The sequence below is a fragment of the Pipistrellus hanaki genome (genome assembly GCF_964339955.1).
Source record: "Pipistrellus hanaki genome assembly, chromosome: 9".
In the NCBI taxonomy this organism is placed as follows: domain Eukaryota; kingdom Metazoa; phylum Chordata; class Mammalia; order Chiroptera; family Vespertilionidae; genus Pipistrellus; species Pipistrellus hanaki.
The window spans coordinates 13,869,207-13,886,491 of NC_140511.1; the positions used below are offsets into that span (position 1 = coordinate 13,869,207).

Sequence of the window (17,285 nt, forward strand, 5' to 3'; positions counted from 1 at the left end):
AGTACAAATATTTGATAGGAACTCCAGAGCCAACTGTTCCTTGACTATCAGTAACGAGAAGATTTGAAGGCAGGTTTTCCTGCATCTTATATGAGACTGTATAGTACCCACCTCTTTTTTTTTTTTTTTTTTTTTTTTTTTTTTGTCAAAGAATTAATGATTTCAATAGGATAAATCAGTTATGGTAATAAATTTGGTTCAACAAAGGATATTTAGCTTATTCAGGATTTTTATTTTAGTGCAGTTTACATTAAAATTTTAAAAGTAATAGGAATGGACTGATAAGAAAAGAGATGGTTTTAGACGTTAAATCATTTTAGGCATCCAACCACTGCAAAACTATGCAGGTAGGACTGCACAGCCACCTCACTTGGGAAATGAGCTTCAGGTTTGAGCTAGAAACAAGATCTGGACAGTGTTTGCATTAGGAATTATAAATGACCTATGAGAGGGGGAAAGGTGTGTGGGGTGGGGTGGGGTGATATCCCTTGGGGAAAGTGTCCGGGTCACAGTTAAAGAACAGGAAGCAGGAGAGGTGATCAGAAGGAGGAGTCAGGGCAAACAAAGAAGAGGCACTATGATGCTTTCTGAAACCACACCAATGACTGAGCCCCACCCCAAAGCAATTCAGTCTGAATTTCTATAGGTCCGGCCCAGTCTGGACATTAATTATTTTTTTTAAAAATCTTCATAACAATCTTTATGTTCAGGCAGTGTTGAGAACCATGGATCAAGAGGGAAGGGAAGAGAAATGCTAATGAATTTGTCAAGAAGCAGGTGTTTGGTAAACATTTCAGTGTCATTTTCCCCCCCAAAGGAATAGTGAAACTAGGAGGCCAGACTGTGGAAGTCTGAGAGAGGAATGAATGAAAACCACAGAGCCTATAATGGGGAGCACATATCAAGGAATTTGGCAGGAGGTGGGAGGTAAGAGATTGGGGAGTGAGGGCAATAATAGAGATTGGGGAGTGAGGGCAATAATAGAGTCAAAGGAAGGTTTTCATTTTGTTTTCAAAGATAATGAGGTATCAGGAAAGCTGCTCAATAGAGGGAGAGGGTAAGTGCAGGAAGAGGTGGCATTCTAGTGGGCTGGGCTGTGACCTGAAGTCAAGGGGAAGGGAGCTGAGAGAAGCTCTTTGTTTAGAGAGGAGAGGAGAGATGTGAGGCGGGTGGGTGACACACACATGGGTGGTGGCCTTCTCCGTGAGACCGGGGTGAGTGCTGGAGGAGAAGTGAGGATTTTAAGCAGAAGGGGAACAGGCTGGACTAATTCCTGTGGGACCTGGGTTAGGGAGGCCAGGAGACTTCATGAAGTGACTGATGAGCAGCCTCAATGCCTCTCATGATGGCCGTGTTTGAATCTGTCATTCGTCATGTTTGCAAGGATTTGTCTCCTGTGAGTCTCGGTCATCTGTGACCCAGATGCTGGATAATGGGCAGAATGGGTGGTGGGGATGGTCAGGAGCTGACTTGGATTTAGGAAAATATAAGGGCCATGCAGGAGGCTGGGCTACCAGAGAGAGTGGTTTATAGATCATTAATCCTGAGTCTTAGAAGGAATACGGGAGGCCAATACAGACAGAAGAGAGGAACAGACCCTGGGGTGTTGAATGGCCTAAGGACTCTGTGGGAGTGGTCAGACTGGGGGCATGAACTCCTGGGCACAGACATGGGGAGAGGATGCCAGGGGAGGGCTGACCAGGCAGAAGACTACTCCCTGCCTATCCTGGGAGGGGGGAGAAAGTGGAGGATGCACTTAGAGAGTTTCCAGTTTCAATGGAGTCCAAGAAGAGAAGAAAAGACTGAAAAACAGATAAGTAACTTAGTTGTCTTAAAGCAAGACAACAGAAAGGATGGTTGACTCGAATGAACTCTTCCTTTAAGAAAAAAAGCCATGGTCTTTCGGGGGGATAGCAGTGGTGATGATATCTTTCCTGGGAAAGAAATCAAAGCACACTAGTAAAATGTGGAAAGAGCTTAACTAACATAACTATCTTATGCTTACTGTGTTATCTGGGAACCTAGCTGTTTGCTGCCCATTAAAGAAGACAGTTACAGGCCTGATAGCAAGTTATTTAAAAATGGAAGCTCTGAAAACATATTTGTTGTAAGATGTTTCTTGGCTTAAATTCTTCATTATGCTTTTGGCCTTTGCAGAACGAAGGAAATAACATTATGTACAAATGCTGTTAATTACTCATTAATCTGACATTTTGATGGCATTAAGCAACAAATTCAAGACTCACCATTGTGATTGTTTCTAAGATATATGACATCTCCAAAAATATGAAACTTACATTTCAAAACCACTCGTCAAAGACTGATTGTGGCAAAACTCATTATTAAAGCCGTCTGCCCCTTAAAACCTTTAAATGAAACACTGCAATTTTCAGAATTCATTACTGTGCACGACTAATTAGAACTTTAAAGGATATCACAGTAGGGAATTAGACATTTTAAAGAGCATTTCGTTGAGCTGAAATGTTCTTCAGAATAAAGGTTCTTTTGCCTCAAACGAGGCCCTTGAATTTTACATAGATCTACACACGCGCAGGCGCTTAAGGGTAGCATGTTTGGCCAGCCATGTTTGAAAATCACTCCCCCCTCATTCAGACAAAAGGAAAAGCAACAAAGGCAACCAAGGAGAGACAAGACAGAAATGCAAATTAGATGGCCATAGTGTCCTCAAAAGCCAAACAAAAACACAGACATATCTAATTAGTTTCCAAAGCCAGCTTTATCCTAGGGAAAAAAAATTCTCATCTAAAAAATAAAACAGCAGCGCGAGCTGTGTGAGTCCCAGGTGTATGGGTGATTACAGCAGAGAGCAGAAAAAGCCACGGCTGTTCGGCTCAGCTGCCTCTGTGCTACACAAGTGTGTTTACCGAAAGAATATAAAATCGGTCACGGAGAGCTCCCTCTCTTTCCCCAGGTTGATTAATTTCTCAACAGGCTGGCAGATTTTTACATGGACCCGGATTGGGTTTGAGAGATGAATGTGTAAATCAGCAGCAGGTGGGAAGTTGAATTTGTCTGCCCAGCTGCTGTTCCATGCCTTTCCTATTCTTCTGGTTATCTCGGTCCAGCATCTGTCATTGAGCAGGATTCATGAAATTCTGTCATCCCAGGCCTGGGGAGCCACAGGGTTGCCTGTGTCTCCTGACAGCTCAACACCCCAGAATAGTAAACAGCGGGAATGACAGCCCCTTGCTGAGAGCAGAAACAAGAGACAGAGTAGAACTGGGTATTTTTTGTATTGCGTCTTGTTTTGTTTTGTTTTTCTTTTAAAGTGTGCTATTTTGTTTCATTTTTAAAAATATTTATTGTTGAAAGTATTACATATGTCCCCTTTTTCTTCTCATTGACCCCTTATAGCCCACCTCCACCCCCTGCCCCAGGCCTTCACCAGCCTATTGTCTGTGTCCTTAGGTTATGCATATATGCATACAACGTCTTTGGTTGATCTCTTCCCACCCATGATGCTTCTCTTGGTATTGACACCCACCTTCCACTCCACCTCGAATTCGGATACTGCATTATCTGGGCTCTTTTATAAATACGTCCTTTTTTGATTTTTTTTTTTTTTTAAAAAATGACTCTACTTGAATCTAGTGCTCTTTTAAAAAAATTTATTTTATTTTATTAATTTTTAGAGAGTGACGAAGTGGGAGAGAGATTTGTAATTCCACTTATTAATGCATTCAATGATTGATACTTGTATGTACCCTGCCCAGGAATGGAACCCATAACCTTGGCATATCAGGATGACTCACTGACCAATTCAGCTACGTGGCTAAGGCAAAATGTGCTTTTTTTGGTGTGTATTTTAATCTTGGTGATAATACACAAAGCGATAAGAAATGACCTGCTTTTTTTCCCTTTAGATTAAGTCTCAAAGGCATGATATTTTCCACATATTCCAGAAATCTGCTTGGAATTTAATCATCCAGCAGACCCACATTTGCAGCATTTCCTAACATCACAGGGTTTTAGAGTTGAGCATACCCTTTAGAGGTCATCTTCTAGACGCTTCCAATGTAGGAACCCTTCCCACCTAGCTGCTGTCATGGGGTGGGTGAGGTGTACTGTGACACCAGACAAATGGCAGATGCCTCCTCTCATCATTTCCCCACTTGGGGCACTGTTCCCCTAATGCTCAGCCTTTCTCTCTTGGACAACAGTGAGGGCGATGTTTCCCAGGGCTTGAAAGAGCAGTCAGACTGCCCTTTTCCTTAGGGACTTGCTTGGACAGACCTTATCTGCAAAATAAAATCGCAATGACTAGTGTCATTTAAAAATGCTCTCCAGAAAATATTGACTGATTTTTGCTGGCAGACTTGAAATTATATCTTTCTTTGAAATTTATTTTAAAAGAGATGAGCAAAATTCTTTTAAGTTTGGCTACCGCATAAAATATTATGTTCAGTGCTACTTCAGAGTATTATCACAACTATTTAGCTCATGTGTGCTTTTTATATTCAAAATATGGGTAGTGATTTCCTCTATCATCTGTTTTCATTTTAAGGTGCTTTAAAAAAAAAGAACCTAATTTATAATAAGCTGAAATGGTTTATGGAATTATTCTCTACTGTCCTGTCAAGTTACAGAAAACATCAAATTTTGACCCTATGTCGTCATCAGTTTGCCAAGTGGCCAGGTTTATCATCTCTTCATGAACACATTTTCACAGCCCTTAATTAGTTTTCTTCCTTAAACCTTAGCTGAAATATTTTGAAAGTAAACCACATTCATTTTTATTTTTACTTTCAGTGGTTTGGGTATACAGAGATAAACAAAGTAAAATTGTTTACAAATTTCTGGCAGAATTGACTTCAATAACCTCTGTACATTTTCAATAAAAATGTTGTCAGAAGAGAGAAAGAAAAGATTAAAAATAAACTCCCAAATTATTTGGAAAAAAATCAGAGTTGATCTGAATAGAGACTCACCCAGAGAAATGATGATTATTCAACTGAAAACTTGTCAAGTGGCTCAGAGATCTGTGCTGTCAATGTCATAACTTGTCGAGGAAAGGTTTTAAGCAAGTGTAAAGCTGTAGCATCTTACACTTTGAAATTACTTGGACATAAAAACCCATACAGCCTCTTCATGAATATCTGAAGTAATGAGACATTCCCTACCCTGATAACAAACATTTACTGACTATAAGTTAGATGCCAGGCACTGTCTTGGGTGTTGGAATGCAATATTGAACAGGCCAGAGACAAAGAAACAGCTCCTACTGTCGTGGAGTTGCATTTGTGTGGACTTGCTACCTGGTATGAGAAGCTGAGCTACTGGTAGTCTGTTCCTCATGTCATCCAGATCCTGCCTCTGTGTCTTCACAGGCGCAGAAGTCAGATTAGGATGACCTTGGAGGTTTTCTGGTCCAACCTCTTACCGATGCTGGACGCCTCTGTGAAGGCTCATATGTTTCTGGTACAATTGATAGTCTCCCACTTGAGGGCCAACAGAATATAGTGAGGCAATTTCTCTATTTCTAGACACTTGAGTTCCCCCAGGGAGGCAGCCTGAGAGTTGGTTCAGTCTTTGTTAGCCTGGCACACTGCTACCTGACACAAAGCTGATGGTCAGCTGCAAACCGTAGTAACAGTATTGCTTTGGAGCTATGTCTCCCACATCCTATACTTATATATTATATTTTCTGACCCGAAATGTAGGACTTTTTTTTTTTATTCACCACAGTTGTATTTTATTAGGATTAAAATTGGCCCATATTGGGCTTATTTTGAAATTGTGAATCCTGATTAATTTCTCTAAACATTTTTTATTACTTTTACTGTAAACAATCTGAGTATTTAAATATACATGTATTTATTATTTTATAAATCATACATATGTGTTATTACCTAGTATCTCAAGCCATAAAATATACTTAAAACAAGGATCAAATATTACCAGATGGGCCCTGGGTCCTGAGTGGTTCTGCCTTAGTCTTTAGCCAGTAGTGTGTGGGTATTGACTTCGTACAGGAAAGATGTCACAACATGAATCCAGGTGATGCTGACAGTATGTCTATTAATGCTGGGACAGTGAAACAAAGGAAGCAGTTAGGATAGAAGACGCAACAGGAGAGAGCCTAGGCAGGGCTGCTTTGGCTTTCTAGAAGCATAGGAATGAAGTGAGCCAAGGTGGGGCTGGAGAGTCAGAAAAAAAGGGGGCCTTGGAGACAGATTCAAGGGGCAAGCCTGAAATGAGCTGCTGCCACCCACTGCTCCTCTGGTTGTGTGTCTGCTGGGGACCCTTAGAGTTTAGGAAGAAAGAGCAGAAATACACGGTGTGGGTGTGCTCTAGTGAGAGTGTACTATGGGTCCTTAGTCTTGAGGCTTTTTATCTCTCTTTAGCAGGGAATCCTAGGAGAGGATTAGCAGAATATTCATTAGCTTTCCAGGCATATCCTTTGATATGTTGATTCATCAAAATGTACCTATACAGGGATCAGGGTTATTTTCAAGTTAGTTTTATTTTCAAAGAATGTCATAAAAGAAGGACTGGGACTCAGGCCGTCAGTCTGTCCTGGGATAGTCTGGAATGTGTAAACCTATGTGCTCCTAAGAGTTCTTGGTTATGGAAGATAAAACCTTGTGATTCATTAGCGGGCTGCAAATTGCTCAAATTGACTGGCTTTGTTTAATTTTTTCTCTCTTGTCAAGAAATGTCTCTAGCTTCTTACCTTCCTACCACATTCCCTGCTTTAGAGACTTCCATCCCTAAAATCTTTTAGGGTTAATGAGGGAGGAGGTTTGTTTTCACTAAACTGCTTCCTGCTGACAAGGGCCAAAACCATAGTCCCTGCCTGTGTAGGGTATGGAAGTCTCTCCATGCCTGATCTAAGAAGCACAAGCAAATGGGATCTGAGGCTGGTACAGAGAGGTCCTTAGCTGATTCTTCTCAAATCAGGATGGGCTAGAATCCCCAAAGTGTCATCATTTTGACATGGAATTGTTGTGTCTTGGAGGTGACAAATTTGATAAGAACGTTAGTGGGGCGGGGGACCTGGGACTTCATCTGATAAGAATTAAATATTGATAACAGGAACAGAAAAACTATTTTTCTGGGGAAGGACGCTGAGCATATCAACAGGCTGCAGAAAGTGTCAGAAACATGGGAAAGACAATTATATTACGGATCAGCTATGATATTATTGATCTGTAACAGGTTTTTGTTTCTTGAGGATCTTAAGGTCCTCGATGAGTTCACAAGACCAGGTCTCAGGTTGAGGTTCCTGTGGGGACTCACAAGAAGCAGGGTTAATTTGAGATAAGTGACGCTAACTGGCTATCTCATGAGTTTCACTGTACTGGAGGTGCTTACTAGGACCTTTGGTGGGCCTTGTTATCTGGGTTGTGGTTGGGACTCAGGACAGTTGTCCCTCCATGTCTTTTGGGTTAACTTGTTTGCGTTAGTAGTCTTTATCAAAGGCAGGTAGGATTTTGTTTCTATATTCCTGTAATGCCTTTTGCACCTGTCCTAGATTAGTGTAAGACAACATCTGGAGGATTGCCTCATCTATTCGCAGGTCAGATCTGAGAAAGGCCCTGCCATAGGGGAGTTCAAAGGGGCTCACTTATAACTTTCCTTTAGATGCAGCCTCAGTCTCATGTGACCTATGGGTAACATAGACAACCAGGACTCTGAAGTTTCTTGGCAAAGGTTGGCTAGAGTCCTTTTTAGAATTTGGTTAGCTCTTTCTACCTTACCTGAAGATTGGAGCTTCCATGAGTGTAAATGATAGTTGATTCCTAAAGCTTGAGCCAACTGTTAGTAATCTTGGCTATAAAAGGGTTTCTTGTTACTCTGTAAGCTTCTTGGTAGTCCAAACCTACCAAGGTAAAAACATAGAAACAATAGATAAGATTTACTTTAGTAGGTATTGTACCTGGCTACCTCAGTAGCTTTTTTCTGTTCTGGTAGGAAAGACTTTAGTCCATCTGATAAAAATATCTGTTATAATAAAAGCATAATATGCTAATTAGACTGGACTTCCTTCCAGATGTCCTTCCTTCCAGACAAAGCAGCAGCAGGCAGGAGCTATGGCAGAGGTGGCAGAGGCCACTGGCAGCAGCAGTGGTGGGCAGGGACTAGGGCCAGAGACTTTGCACAAATTTCGTGCATTGGGCCTCTAGTCTCTCTCTCTCTGTTTCTCTCTCTTTCTCTCTCTCTCTCTCTCTCTCTCCCTCTCCCTCTCTCTCTCTCTCTCTCTCTCTCTCTCTCTCTCTATATATATATATATATATATATATATATATATATATATATATATAGTTTATAAATAGAAATAGTTCTAATTTTGTCTTTCCACATTGTATTGAACCATCTCTCATACTTCTTGGGGTATATTCACCATACTTTAAGTGAACTTCTCTCTGGTATATCAGGTATCTCTATAAAATTTTTGACATTCATATTTTTGATAGCTCATCTAAAGGTATTTATCCCAGTCTTATATAAAAGTAAATTGGAAAAAAAAAAAGCTACAGAATTCTTGAGAGACTTAAAATCTCTCTCTAAGTTGACATTGTTCCATTCATCATTCCTCCTGCGGTTCAGTTTTTTCACCAAATTTGGATAAACCTAATTGTATTGACAGCCTGCCCCTAATTTTTCTACATTAGCTAGAAGAAAATAATAAGACACATGGTCAAATGCTTTGGTTCTAGATATCCATGTGGTACCACTTCGTGGCTCCCTATGCAGTGTTTAGGTGTATTAGTAGGCTCTTTACAGATGTTACTTCGTTTGCCTTTTATGGGATACCCATGAAGCACTTTACTGCTAGCTCATCAATTAGGAAATTAAGGCACAGAAGAGGTTATTTGGGGACAACTTTAAGCATGAAATTAGTGGGCTTTTTAAAAATATATTTTTTATTGACTTTTTACAGAGAGGAAGAGAGGAAGAGAGAGGGATAGAGAGTTAGAAACATCAATGAGAGAGAATCATTGATCAGCTGCTTCTTGCACACCCCCTTCTGGGGATGTGCCCATAACCAAGGCACATGCCCTTGACCAGAATCGAACCCAAGACCCTTCAGTCCAGAGACTGATGCTCTACCCACTGAGCCAAACTGGTTTCGGCAATTAGTGGGCTTTTGACATTAATGTATATCATTTGGAAAACATACTTGGGTGTCTTTACCTCATGAATCTCTATAATGAACAGCAGATGGCATCAAAGGATGCAAAGCATGGGTTTGCAACCACTGTGTTCTCTGAGCACATAGCATTTCCCCTCCTTACAAACACTGGAACATTTGCACATCTGCAGTGTCCCTCTTTCCTTTGCCACAGAGCCCCAGACCTGGATACTAGTATGTCGACCCTCGCATGCATACTCCTTGAACAGTCCAGGTGGAAGGTGCTAGGGCCTGGTAGCAAGCTCGTGTGCAGCAGCTGAGTTCCTTCTTATTGTATGCTCACCTGCCTTTGCTTCGTCCCCTTCCCGCTGTATTTATCTTGGCTGGTGGAGAATCGCTCTAAGAAAGAGCTCCTTTCTCTGTTTCTGTCACTGTTCCACCAACATAAACTAAGTAATTTTGAGTTATTTTTCTGAAGTGATATTTTAGTGATTTCTAATTTTTATTGTAAATTTTAAAAAAGCAAAGCAAAAAACAAAGATAAGCAATAGAATGAATACCTATATACCGCTTACGTTCAAATTAATACTTTGCCCTATTGGCTTTACTGCTTTCTTTTTCTCTGAGCATTTTATAGAGTTGCAGACATCATGACATTTAACTCCTAAGTGCTTCATTAGTGCATCTCCTAACAATAGGATAACATCCCTAAAATAAGGTCACTCTGTGACATAATGGCTGTGCCATTTTAATACATAAGAAAATTAACATGTATTCTCTAGTATCAGGTAATACCCAAAGCCATTGCCCCACCAAAATGCACTATATTTTCCTCCAAGCTAGGATTCAGTTAAGTTTCATGCATCATATTTTGGTCTTTGTATCTCAAATAGTTTAGCGTTTAGACTTTTTGTTGTAGAATAAAAGATCTGGATGATTTTCAATAAATATTTAAGTCCCATTTTACATGAACGATGGCTTTTCAGATTAAATAGACTATTGATCTAGATTGTTCCGGTGGTTTTTCGCTTGGTAGTAAATGGTGCCGGATATGTTAAAGTTGTAAAATATAGAAATCTCTAAAGTGTTCACACGAACCACAACTTAACAGGGGCAGTTTGTCATCTGTAAATGGACAGGGAGCACTTGGCACCATGCTGCTGTATGTGTGAAACCATCTCATACGCAAATAGTGCATCAAGGTTTCTGTCTCAGCACCGATAATGCATTATAATAGACTGAAATTAAGTATGATTTAAGTGACAGGAAAGTGGTGCCAGCTAAGTAAATAATTGATTAATCTCCTTCCCCAGTTAAACCTGGCAAGTTAAATCACAAGACCGGAATCCAACACTTGGCAGAAGCTCCCCTCCACATTTCAATCCTAATAAAAACTGTATTAAAGAAGAGAGAAAACCAGAAACTGCTCCGAGAAAGTGCATGCCCCTTGCTGTGTCTCATTTGCAACACAACACTGTGGGACATTGTGTGCAGGAGTTGTGCTGTGGAAGTCACGGTAGAAAACGGAGGTGCAGGAAATAACTATCACAGAAAACTTTAAAAAGTACAGGATGCTTGGAAATTAATAAATTTAGAAGGCAAGTGAAGCACATATTTTTGTTTTGTTCTGTTCTACATTATGATTAGACTAGTAGTCCTAAGCAGGAATCCATGCACCAGTAGCTCACCACTAGCTTGCTGCCACCCTCCTGTAGCTCTCTGCCCACTGCCCTGCCCTCCTGTAGCTCCCTCCGCCCCCCATCCCCCCTCATAACTAGCTGCCCTACCCCCTCCTTTAGCTCTCCGCTGCCTGCTTGTAGCTTGCTGCCCCACCCTCCTGCTGATCCGTGATCCTCTCATTATGTGGTCGGTCCTTATGCTTCATGGTGTAACGACCATTTGCATATTACATCTTTATTATATAGGATAAGTGGGGTGTTCTGCTCAGTGCATGGCTGGCTACCCTTGGACTCCTGCATGGCCTTGGGCCAGTCATTTCCCCTGCTAGAAGTTCAAGTCTCCAATTCCTCTTTGATAAGTAAAAGGCTTGGACAGAAGATCTCTGAAGTACCTTTCAGCTCTTCAAACCGAAGACTGGAACATCTAGAAATCCCTATTGAGTAGTGCGGTCCTGCTTCTCTTGTGAATGATAATCATCCTCTTTGTCTTGGTGGCCCTGCAGCATTATAGTCTCATCAAAGGGTGTGCTTAGTTTATATTAACTGTATATGGCTTTGTTCTACTTATTAAGGATTAGTAGTCTTCCCCTAACACTTCATTAGCTGGAATGTTTTATTAATCAGAAAGCCCATTCTGGGTCCATGTAAAATAAGATAAATGTATGGTAATTAGAAAAAGGTTTGCATACTTTAAAAGTGGCAGAACCACTAATAAATGGCAGTTACTGAATTAAGATTCACAGCAAGTCAGCAACCTAAGAGAAAAAGAGCTGACCCCCTCATCACTCAGGGCAATGCCGTGTTGAATTTTAATGATAAAGATTGGTTCAATATTTGTATTTTCCAGGTTGGTAGTATATCCTGTATAGTCTTTAACAAGTTTCTGATAATTTTTAAGCCATGTTTTTTTTCTCCATAAAATAGAAATTGTATCTATGTCAAAAAGTGTGTTCAGTGGGTAGAACATTAGCCAGGGCACTGAAGTGTCATAGGTTCGATTCCCAGCCAAGGACATGTATTTAAATTGTAGCTTTGAGTCCTGGCCCAGGTTAGGGCAAGGCAACCAATTACTGTATCTCTCTGACATCAATATTTTTTTTTCTCCTTCCCCTCCAACCCCGCTTCCACTCTCTGAAAATCAATGTAAGAAATATCCTTGGGTAGTGAAAAAAATCACATATGTACGCTGGCTGGTGTGGCTCAGTTGGCTGGGTGTCATCCCATGCATCAAAAAATTGCTAGTTCAATTCCTGGTCAGGGCATATGCCCAGGTTTCAGACTCAATCCCCAGTAAAGGGCGTGCAGGAGATAGCAGATTGATGTTTTTGCTCTTATATTGATATTTATTTCTCTCTCTCCCTCTCCTTTTCTCTCTTACTAAAGATCAATTAAAAAAAAAAAAATCACATATGTAAAGTGCTGGTTACATAAAAAGTGTTAACAAATGTTAATGATCATATTATCACTGAATTTTTCCTTATCAATTTCCTTCCCAGAACAGAGCCCTTCAACCAATGTCCATGATTAAGAAACAGACTTTTTACATAATGTCATCACCTTAAATGTCTCATGAAATTGGATTGACTTTGTAGCACTTCACTGTCTAACTCATAACCTAAAAATGGTAGATACCCCCTCTTAGTTTATTATAAAAAATATGAATATTTTAATTCAAGCTACATGAATATTCTGTCTAGAAAAGATGGACATCCATTCATTAACTCAATTTTATTGGCCACAGGAATACTAATAGTAGCTGCCTTACCTTCAAATGTAAACATAACACAAAGAATCCACAGAACAGACCTTTATTATAAATGTTATTATTTCTTTATATTTGAATCTGGGCTGGGTCAAAGCATAGTTCCCTAAATGGTAAAAGCTACAAAAGGAAAAAAGATGACAAAATCCAGGAATTATGCCCAACACTAATATTACAACACAATCACATAATTTGATGAAATTTTAAGGGATTTTGGTATTTGTTTCCATAATAGTTGTGAGGAAAAGAAGGGTCTGAATCTTCAACTCAACTTTTCACTTAGAAACTTGAAAATATCCTTAATGATCTTAATGAAAACAACTTGGACACTGATAATAGTGAGAAATGTAAATATCATTCACTTATCTTGCTGGTTCTCCTTAAGGATCTATTGATTGTCTTTTCATTGCTTTACAATTAGAAAAGGTTAGCTTTTAATATTTTCCAGGTTCATATAAAAAAAATTTTTCTATATTTGCTTCATGTGTATGTCAATAGAGGTCAGCATGCCATTACCTTTGTATGACGAGAAGCATAGTCTTAACTCCATGCCTCTCCACAGTCCTCCTCGTTTCTACTTCCTTAGAGTCAGTGGTAAGAATTCGTTCTAACATAGGCACACAGAAAAGGAGTTGTGAAGGCCCACAGCTGTCTGGAGGCAGTTTCTCCCACACCAGCTTCAGGATTGGCCAGGACACAAGCATTAGCAAAGACAGTGACTCTGCTGACATCACTTTTTTGGTTGGAAATAGACAGTGTTTTTGTTTTAATCAAAATTGCTCATAATCTGGCTTTACAATGCCATGAAGGCTGTGCTTTACTCTGCCCAGTGAATGAAAATATCTGCTGTGAAAAACAGGTTATTAGTTTTATAGCGCTACCTAAAAAATCTCAATTTATGGTAAAATTATTGACATCATTGGGGAGCTCTATAACACTTGACATTTGCTTTCAGTGCTGTGGGAAGAAGGAGAAGGAAAATTGATTTGATATTTATTTCCACTTCGAAGTATGACACATTGCTTTAAACATAAAATATGTGCAGTGCCTTTGAATGCAATGACTTGCTGGTTCTGAAAATGAACATAAATTTTAGAGCAAAATGGGTAATGTGGTAATGATAATAATTGAATCCAATTACTAAATGAACTTATTTTTATTATGTGCATTACCAGTTTGCCACCTAGCCACTCTTAAAATTGATATAAAGTGATGTTTGGATCCGAAAACACAGCTCATTGGTGAAAATTCATATAACTTAATGAAAATTAACTTCTAATCAATAGTGTGTGCTCAGTATCACTTCTGCTACTAGAATTAAAAAATAAACACTCAGAAAAATGTGGTTGAATGTAGGCTTCCTTAGAGACTATTTGTCCATTTTCCAGTAGAGTTTACCTCTAGTTGTTAATGACATTGAGATTTGGGAGCAGGGCAGCGGTGGTGTTGATGTAGTTTTGCAGGTACTGGAAGGTCTGGGACTGGAGAAGGCACAGTGAGGCTTAGTGGGCAGAGGACAGCAAAGATCCATCTGCACCTCTGTTACTATTTTGGGAGGTCAATGCCTGGTTTAATCTCTAGACCAGTATTCCCCAAAGTGTGGTAGGCGTACCCCCAGGGGTACAGGAAGAGTTTGGTGGGAGTACGCATTGCACTGGAGTTTGGTGGGGATATGCACTGCACCGTGCTTACCTGAGCCTAATTCTACGTTCTCATGAGTACTAGGGGTACTCAGCATTACGAAAATTATAGAAGGGGTACACATATGCCAAAAGTTTGGGAAACACTGCCTAGATCATCAACAGGGGAAGGTTCCTTATACAATGCGATGGGCCTGCATCATTAGATAAAAAACATATTTATTAAAATGTCAGCTCTCTAAAAACCATTTGGCATTGGCCTTTAAAGAGAACTGCTCATTGAAAGCATAGTGTCCTGAAGAATTATCTCAACAAGTGCCCTGGTTGGGCCATCATATTGCTACCGAATTATGTTGGAAAATGCCAGCTTCTGTCCTAACCCACTTGCGTTTTCAGGGAAAGGCCTAGAAAACATGTACCAAGGCCAGCTGAAATATTAACTTTATCCCTAAACCACATACAACAGACTGCCTGAATTCTCTTCTCTTGTCTTACAAAGGATGACGCCAGCTTGTTTACTCCAGCACTGTTCCTAATGTAGATGTTAAACTATGAGAGAGATTTTTAAATGAATTTTTAATTACTTCCTGCTATTCTGAGCACATTGCAATCAGCAGCCATGTTGCTTGAGGGTCACACAAAACCAGCTAGCTCGTGGGAGGAGCAAAGGCCTAAAAAAAAAAATGCTTTGCAGAAATGGGGTACAGAAGTCCATTGTCAGCGGCAGCTGCTGGAGGCCCTCCCCAACAACAAGCCCAACTGCCAGAGGGTCTGCAGGCTTTGAGTTTTCCTGATGGACCCTCTCTAATGAGGTCACCTCTCAGCACAGTAGGTGGGATGACTCTGCTAATGGAGATTCAGAAATGCAGATTGCAATTGCTGTCTTTGTTTCCAGATTATCTCCCATAGTTTCCAAACAGCCCAGGGAGCTTGAAATGAGGACAATTCCTCTATAAATATGCAACAGAGCAGAGATGGGGTGTACAGGAACAACAGTGGCCAGGAGTTCACACGATGACATTTCTGTAACATTTAGAGCTATGCCATTTACAATTCCACGAAGTCAGGGTAAGCCACATCATCCACATTATGCCAGGGAAAAACCCAAGGCCCAGAGGGTTTAAGTGGCTTACCCTATGGCCACTACTCTTGGCTTTATCATTTAATCCAGCAACTTTCAACCCCTGGGCTCCGGCAGGCACAATGGTGTGCCTCAAGAATTTTGAAAACATGCAATACCAGCCCTAGCTGATTTGGCTCAGTGAATAGAGCATCGGCCAGCAAACTGAAAGGCCCCAGGTTTGATTCCAGTCAAGGGCATATACCTTGGTTGTGGGCACAAACCAAGTAGAAGGTGTGCAGGAGGCAGCTGTTTCTCTCTCATCAATGTTTCTAACTCTCTATCCCTCTCCCTTCCTCCCTATAAATAAATAAATAAATATATATATATATGTATGTATATATATGTATATATATGTATATATATACACGTATATATGTGTATATATATACGTATATATATATGTGTATATATATATATATATATATATATATATATATTTTTTTTTTTAAAGAATGCATGTTGCATTTATAAAAACATGCAATTCTAGATTCTTTAGTCAAGGGCACTGACCTCTTTTCTCATACACTGTCAAGTGAAAAGATGACAGCAGCCAGCACAATTGTAGACTGGTGTGAATGAATCAAAATTATTTTCTTTTGTCAGCTTGGCAAAAATATTTCTTTTTGTTGTGCCACAGAATTTTAGTGATTTATTTATATGTGCCATGAGATGAAAAAGGTTGAATTTTTTTTTTTTACCTAATCCACAAAATGGAAATAATACTATCATACCTGCACCACCATTAGAATTTTGTCTGTAAAAATGCTTTGAAAATGAATCAATCCTCTACAAATACAATGGCTCAGAATGATTAGTCCTGAAATATATATTTCTGTGAAAACCACAGGGACAAAGGAAGCAAATAAGCATCTGCCCAAACCTCCTTTCCCTTTTTTTGCTGGAATCCTAGAAGAAAGCCTGAGTTAGGCAGCACAGAGCCCTGAGTTTGCCTCGCTCCTCAGCCACAGTCCTTGCTCTTTCACAGCCCTGGCTCACTCTGCCCGCGTTGCTATGGCAACAGGCAGCCACTCTGCTCCTGGCTGGCCAGATCCAGAGCCTGGGCCAGCACTGGCCTGGTTATTTGTTGTACTGTTTGTTTTTTGTTTGGGGAGTTGTTTTGTTTTTAATTAACCAGTGCATACTCTGTATCTCATTTGGATTTGCTGTCGTCTTAATTCCTGAATATTTCTTGGATCTGAATTGTAAACCAGTAATTCTCCTTTCCCCAAATATTTCTTCTTAGTGAGTCAGAATGTAGAACACCAAGCGAGATTCTGCTTGAATCCCAGCCCAAAGTTGATGAAGCGGGCATTCACCCAAATGAAAACATTTGCTGGAGTCAGAGGCTCTGACCAAAAGCTTTTGTGCATCTTCCTATCTCCAATTGAATTAATGCACACCCTTCTGTATGTATGTATTCATCAGGCACCATTATACATTCTTTCAGGCACGCTCCCTCAATCCTTACAGCAGCTGTGGGTAAAGGGCATCACTGTCCCCGTTGTGCAAAACGAAGACCCCACAAAGTCTCAGGCAAGGAGCTTTGCCACAATTCAAGGGCTCTTTCACGACTGTGCTGTGTCTCTGATGGGTCAGTTCCCTCTGCTCAGGGGGATCAGCGGTGTCCAAGGTCCAACAGAAGCCAGTGTTGACCATGTCACCTCCCCATCCTTCCACTTTTGGCTGAGAGCTTTAGCATCTAACTCCCCTCAGAAAGAATCATGCAGTCACCAAATCGGGACATCGCTTTATGGTCTCCCAGAGCAAATGGACTACTCAGGGACTTCTAAGGGGAAATAGTCTGTGCTCTCTCCTGATTAAGACTCTTAGAAGTCATTTTGGGTGCCTGGACCACACTGGATGGGAGCCAGTATCTCTACTAGACTCTGCATGAACCAGGCCAGGGCAGGAGCTCTCCTTCAAGACCAGGGTGCACATCCACAGAGAGTTTGTCCAGGTTTATGTCCTTCGGACTTGATGGGGA

The 17,285-nt window shown here is 40.5% G+C and overlaps 1 protein-coding gene across 27 annotated transcripts in view; it reads left to right on the forward strand.

Moving 5' to 3' along the window:
• Positions 1 to 17,285, forward strand: part of NCAM1 (neural cell adhesion molecule 1) — a 312,328-nt gene that overhangs the window by 180,682 nt on the left and 114,361 nt on the right. The window lies entirely within an intron of this gene.